Source organism: Egretta garzetta, unplaced genomic scaffold, assembly GCF_000687185.1.
Source record: "Egretta garzetta isolate BGI_Z169 unplaced genomic scaffold, ASM68718v1 scaffold16, whole genome shotgun sequence".
Taxonomy (NCBI): domain Eukaryota; kingdom Metazoa; phylum Chordata; class Aves; order Pelecaniformes; family Ardeidae; genus Egretta; species Egretta garzetta.
The window spans coordinates 5,267,005-5,274,274 of NW_009260022.1; positions in this window are offsets into that span (position 1 = coordinate 5,267,005).

The following is a 7,270-nucleotide window of genomic DNA, read 5'->3' on the forward strand; positions in this document are numbered from 1 at the left end:
AGGCGGGAGCAGGTTTGCTGGCAGGGCTGGTGACCACGCAGGGACCCATGCTGGAGCCATCTGCTCCTGAGGGACTGCAGGACAGACCCATGCTGGAGCAGTTTGTGAAGAACTGCAGCCCGTGGGAAGGACTCGGGTTGAGAAGTTTGTGGAGGACTGTCTGCCATGGGAGAGACCCCACACTGGAGCTGGGGAAGACTGTGAGGAGTCCTCCCCTGAGGAGGAAGGAGCAGCAGAGATGTGTGATGAACTGACCCCAACCCCCATTCCCTGTCCTCCTGCACCACTCGGGGAGGTAGAGAAAAACCAGGAGTGAGACTGAGCCCAGGAAGAAGGGAGGGATAGGGGAAGGTGTTTTAATGCTTAGTTTTTATTTCTCATTACCCTACTCTGATTTGGTTGGCAATAAATTGAGCTAATTTCCCCAAGTCAAGTCTGGTTTGGCTGTGACAGTAACTGCTGAGTGAGCTCCCCCCATCCTTATCTCAACCCAGGAGCCTTTTGTTATATTTTCTCTCCCTGTCCAGCTGAGGAAGGGAGTGATAGAGCAGCTTTGGTGGGCACCTGGTATCTGGCCGGGGTCAACCCACCACACCTTCTCAATTCCCAAGAACAAGTATTTCAAGGACCATATTTTGCATATTTGATAACACTGCACTCACCCTTTCACAGTATCTCTTCCCTATGGAGACCTTTAAACCAGCAAGAGAGAAGACAAGACAAAAAAAAATTCTGAAAACAAAACCAGACGCTGGATCAGAAAATTCATTACACAGTCTATGATTTAATACTCAGAACTACAGGAGATTAAGTTTTATATACCCTCAAGGTTCAGTGGGAAGACAGTCATGCTGCTAAGCAAATCCTGCGGAGTGCTGAGCCAGTGTTACAAACCTGGGGGCAGAGCCTGGCCCCGCCAGCCTTGGGCTGGCCATGCCAGCACGCTCTCATGTGCGCTGCAGGTATTTCCCCTGCCAAGAAATGCCAAGTTCTCAGCTCTACACATGTCCCATTGTAAGGACACCGCGTTTTTAAGGTTTGAGACAGTTTGTTGTATTCAGCTGTATCACTGAGAGTGGCTAATTTGGACTACGTTCACAAGCGCTCGCACTTGCCTTGCTTCCTCGGCAGCCAGGCACAGCACCCATACCTATCTTTCAAGCAAAGCTGCCCAGACAATTCAGCTTTATGTAGCTGGCAGGCTCAGCTGCTGCAGGGTATTACTGACACACAGCTCTCTTCACAGAACAGCCACGCATGTGTATAAGCGGACAACAGGTTGTGGCAACAATAAAATAACACATTATCATATCTTATTTCGGTGACTTAAAGGCTTTCCCAGCTTTCCGTGCCTGCTGATGCCCTCTTAGTATTTAAGATACCCACGCCGAGCGAGTTACAAAACCCATCTGTTATTGTGGTGAATAAGCGATGGCCAGATCTGCTGAATGATGCAAGGCTCCACTGACTTTTAGTTATGCTTATGTAACTCCATAGTTCCACAGCTGCTAATAATTAGCAGATGACCTGCACAAGTGCTAGACACCAAAAAAAAAAAGGCAGGGAAGGAGAATCCTGCTTCATCACTTCAGAAACAAGCTACCAAAACAAGAGCAACGATTTTTTTGTTTTAAATCTGCCACAATTTTCTTTTTCTCCCTCAACAGAATTCAGAGAAGCACAGCATAACGAATGCAGCATAACTTATAACTGAAGATCTGAATGGTGCCTTGTTCATAGCATTTGGTTTTGAAACACAGATGCAGTTAACTCACAGCTTAACTCCCTCCATGGCACTCTTTAAAATGCTGATCTGTGTTCTTCTCAGCTCCCAGATTTTAAAAAGTTTAAGTGATTTTTATTTTTTAAACAAAGAGAGATTCAAACTTGGATTCAGCGTACAGCTTCCTCTGCTCTTTTCCTCTCTTAAAAATAAGAGATTAATTGTTATGCAGCAAACTGGGAATAACATCACTTTCTAAAAATTTCCTATGCAGCTCTTGTCTTTATTTCACCAAATTCTTTTCCAGATCTGATGTTCTCAGTGTTTCCTGAAAAAGTCAATGAAATAAACTGTTCTTTAGTACTAAAAACCCTAGGAATATAGCAGATAAAGCAAAAAAAGAAAATTATCTTTCGGAGGGTAAAAGTAGTCTCTGTTGCAGAACGATCTGAAAGTAGTTGAGTAGGGAAAAAAGATTGTTTTATACTTAAAGACAACATCTTTTAGCTACTAAGTCTGCCAGTCAGAAGATTTATGATCCTCTCCCAGCACTATTACTGACCTGCTGCTGTAAGACTTTGCCCAAAATCACTTCCCCACACTATGCTTCTCTATGCGCTCCAGTTTTCGAAGTCTGAATAAAGACTTCTCAAGGCCATTTTTGGGTGTTTTGAGACTACTTTTATTCCCAGATGTCCCGGGGACAGACAAAAGCAGCCATGCTTATCCAGTAATGCAGAAACACAGCATACAGCCAGCTGGAAGGAACTGCTGGATCTCAGCTAGTCCAGAGCAGGGCTAACCTGGATTAAAGCAGATTTCTTGGGCCTTGTCTAGTCCACTTTTTAGGCCATCTTCAAGGACAGAGACTCCACAATCTCGCTGGGCAACCAGTTCCAGTGGTTGGCCACCATCGCCACAGAGGACCTTACTGGCAATTTTCATAGGAAGCAGTAAGGCGAGCAGAGGAATGCAATTTCTTCTCAGGGCTCACTTCTGGTCCTGTTAAGCCAGGGTCCAGGAAAATGCAGAGGGAAGCCTGCTCCACGCTGCCTGTTCTTCACAGCAAGAGGATTTCAGCACTCAAGCACAGCATTCACCAAAAAATATTAAAGAGAGGGAGGAAGAGGGAATCACCCCACTTCCTGAAGTTATCACAAAAGAAACACGCACAAGCTATTTTGGGCTTGCTGAAGCTGCTAAGAGCATTTATTTTAACCTCTGCATTACTTCCCATTAAAGAATATCCTGTAGTTTCTTCAGCAAAAAAGGAGAAGGAGAGCCCTCTCATGGAAACCAGCACAGGAGGGCCCTTCACCCAGACTTAGTCCCAGGAAGGAAATGGCAGGAGCTACACACACAGAGTAAAGAGATTAAAGATGAGGGACACCACATAAACAGCTTAAATCTTAGGAACTTTTGCTTCTGCAACATTAGTAGTCTAAGGAGTTACAAAATTATACAGTTTAACTCCAAAGTGTACTTGTGTAATTGGAAGCAAATGTAGAAGAACACCAAGGAGGTTACAGCAGAGTTAAGCTTTACAAAACAGACTACTCCTTGCGCTTCCCATTTATCTCCTTCCAGGAACGAGGAAAAACTTTCTATTCCAAACTCCTTTGATCTCTCAGACTTAGATGAAACTGCTCCCTTGCCACTCGCCTCTCCAGCCTCAGAGAGACTTCTTCACTGATCTTTGCGAACTGAGCTGGACGAGGCCCAAGGACAGCTGCACTTTCAGACCTGCCTGCCAGGCTGAAGAGCAGCCGCAGTATCTTTCGGAGCCCTGAGGTTCAGGGTTATTTCCACTGAAAAAAATAATAATCTTTTCAGGATTCAGATTTCACTTAGAACTCGACAACGGTGGCATAGTGCTTGCAGAGAATTACAATAGAGTACTAACATAGTAAAGAGTTCATTGATTTCCTTCCCCTTCCTCCTCTTCAGATACCTAGGCATAAGCATATGTGTAGCTGGTGCTACATGAGAGCACTACACTGCAATCACACTGGTCACCACAAGTGTCCAAAATATTTTAAACTAAACCCTAAACCTTCTACCTACAGCACGATTCTGGATATCTTTATTTAATTTAGTTTTTAATAATCCCTTTTCTGGGCTATTTGCCAACCGGCAGTTCAGCAGTTATTATTCAATAACAGACAGATTGTCACGTACACCTTTGAAGTAAGGGGCTAAATAGCACGTAGGTGTTGGCTGCACACCCAAGGCACATAGGTCAGACGGCCGTCTTGAAGATTTGTGGCCACTTGCAGTATCCTTGTCTTTGGTACTACCAAAGATGGATCTGTTCTGCCAGCCCAAAACTTAACTGTCTCCCCATGTAAAGAATGCTCTCCCCACCCCTACTCAAATACAGCTAGCACCATGGACTTTGAACCAAGATACTCGATGGTCTCTTTTTATAAGGGATCCAACAGACCAAGTGTTAAGAGCACAAAGAAAAAGAGGAAGTGTCCACATTAGAGCCAAGAATAAGAAAAGTCAATAGAAAGAACACAAAAGCATTTAATTAGATTTGAATTTTGATTACACTTCATTGTGGTGAAGAAGCCACAATTAAGATACGTTTACCTTGGCAAAAGCATAAACTTTGAAGAAATCCTCCCCTCTCCGTTGCATCACTATTTCTCACGGTTTCTATATACAAGTCCATTATCCAGATGGAGATTCAACGTAGTTAGAAGCACAGAATATTTCTAAAGGCTGCTGCGTAAAGACATTTTACTAAATTGTGTATATACACACACCAAGAACAATACATGTGCCTCCAAAGGAAACCCATGAATTCCTGTCCTCATGTCACATTTGTCAGACAGCACCAACATACACGCTCTTCTCCCAACAAAAAAGCAAGGCAGAAAACAAATAGCCGTTAGAACTTTATGCATGGTAGGTAACGCAGAGCGACACTGCAGCATTTTCCCTTCACAAAGGGATTAGCATTGCTCGCGCTCCTCAGTGGCCTTTCCACTGACAAGGGTCTGGAGGTCATCAGATGTAAAGGTCCTACCTGTTGTCACAGGTGGGAAATTGCTCCTTCTCTAGCCAACAGCTTTTTTTTTGTTTAGATGCACACTTTTGATTCTGACTCTACTGGAAGAGTAAAAGCACTGAAGCCCTGATGCAATTTTGCGATAACTCTGGGTTTCTCTTAAAAAAAAAAAAAAAAAGAGAGAGAAAGGTCTACTAGTCTTGTAGCAATGCAGCCCCCAAAGACAGCACCTTGCTACCTGGTGCCATTCAGAGAGCATTGTAATGCTGTAGAAAGTTAAAAGTGTGATTTCAGTAGAAATACTAAGGCAGCAGAAGCAAGAACACAGCTAGAGAGCTTCAATTGTTTTAATTCCCATTTGCTGGGGTGAGCAATCTCAAAGCAGGAGGCAGGGGGGAGGCAGCACAGGGCTGATCAGGGACATTTGTACAGAGAGAGGGAGTAGCTGCTCCTCCTCCTCTTCCTCCTCCTCCCCCCCCTCTCTCCTTAGCCGTAGATTTTTAACCCAGATTACTGAACCTTTCAGCAATTCAGTTCACAGCAAAACCCCATGGATAACTGGGAGAGGCGGAACAAGCTGCAGCACAAGTGAGCAGCAATAAGAGCTAAGAGAGGGGTGGGACAGGACAGGGACAGGAGTGGAGGCAGAAATCCCTACGCCACCCGGCACAACCTGCAGAGTAACCGCAGCCTCCAGGCACAGCCCCTGCCCCGAAGAGCTCGCACTCCAGCCAAGGCCAACCACAGGAACTGGCGTGCCTCTTGCTTCACATTCCTCGGAAACTTGCCTTAACCAACTATGGAAATAATCGTTTCGTATACAACATGGAGAGCTACACATTGGACAGGCAGATGCTAAGGGCAACGTCCTGCTCAGCTTGAGGTCAGAGGATGCTGAAGAGCCTAGAAGAGCAAGGCAGAAAGACACACATAATACTCAAGCAATGAAAAGCAGCGCTTTCTGGAGGAACAATAAAAAGGACTCAAGACATGAAATCTCTTTTTTTTTTTTAGGGTATTTGCTCTTGCCCTAGCTAAACAGGTCTTTAAACAACAGTTGTACACACACAAAAAGCTTTTCCTCTCCATTCGTAGCTCTCCTCTGTCCCCCCCGATTCCCTCTCATACTCTCTTCCTGAATCTCCCTCTCTGCGTCTGTCCTCCCCTCACGTGCTCCGGCTGCACGGCGGGCAGAAGCGCCCTGGGAACAGCTGCATTTCCTCCTCGCACGCTCCTTCCCCTCTCCTGCTCCGGCAGAGGGGAGAGTACACACCAGCTCAGCCCGCCTCGTGCTTCGCAGGGCTCGGGAAGGTGTGCTGCCGGAGCGGGTCCCTCCAGGGCAGCGCTGCCGTCCCTCCTGCCTTTACTGAGGGCAAAGGGGCTCTCCCAAGCGGGGCACGCTGTGGATAACGCGCAGAGGCCAAAGACTCCGAGAGGACCTCTTCCTTTTTCACCCGGCCTCTTGGGCCTCTGTGCTGCGCTCCCAAATTGGGCTTGGGAGGAGCTAGTGGACAGAAGAAACAGGGAAAAGTAGAAAGAGAGTGAAAAAGAAGGAGCAAAACACACTGTCCATCCTCTGGAGGCCAAACAACTGAGGACTGCTTCTTACAGCCCCCTCTCTGAGGAAGCACTTCAAGCATAAAAGAGCAATTTAAAAGTATCTCACGGTGGGTTCCTGAGCAAGTGCACCTTAGTACCAGAGACAAGTGCTGTATCGTATTTGGTTTAATTAAGAAGCCTGAGCAGGGCACGTGGTAGCAGGCAAAGAACACTTACTCTCAGAGAAGGGATGTAGTCCTGCACTGCAGCAGGTCTTCGTTAAAAGATGAAGCACAGCCATTAGAGTAGCAGAGGTGAACAAAGGGGAAGCCAAGCTAAAACTTTAAGACTGTTTACTTGAGGTTCCCAAACTTGACGTCTTCAAAAAGTCCCCAAGAGCCAGCTCGGAGGAGGGCAGAGACCTGCTTTTGTTGCCCTCCACCGTAAGGCCTAACTACAGGGTTCACCTCAACAACTTGCTCCAGATTAAAGCACTCGAGGGAGGAAGGCTGCAACACAAGCACCTGTGTGAGCGAGCCAGCAGCCGTAATGGCACCCAGTTTGGGTGCCACACGTGAGGGCAGAGGCACACGCCACGGCCCCAGTGCAGCTCTCCGCACCCTGCCAGGCCAGCCCAGCCCGGGTTTCGCAGCCTCGGCTGTACCACAGCAGGGATGGCCACGGACGCCACCAGCCACCTCCGCGGGGGTCCGGGCAGAGGCACGGTCAGGGCTGCCCAGAGGGAGCCGGGGCTGCGCCCGGAGGCCAACACATCCTCCATCCCGGGCACGCACCCAACCCCGGGACAAGCGGGAAAGCGAGGGAGAAGCAGGGAGGGATCCCGGCCCCCGGAGCAGGGCTTCGGCAGGCAGGAGGAGCGCGTCCCAGCCCGAGACAGAGCGGTCTGGAAGAGAAGAGAGAAAGAGAAGAGGGACACGAAGCGAGACTCGGCTCCCGGGGCCGGGGCGGCCGGCGGGGCAGCGTCGGCGGCC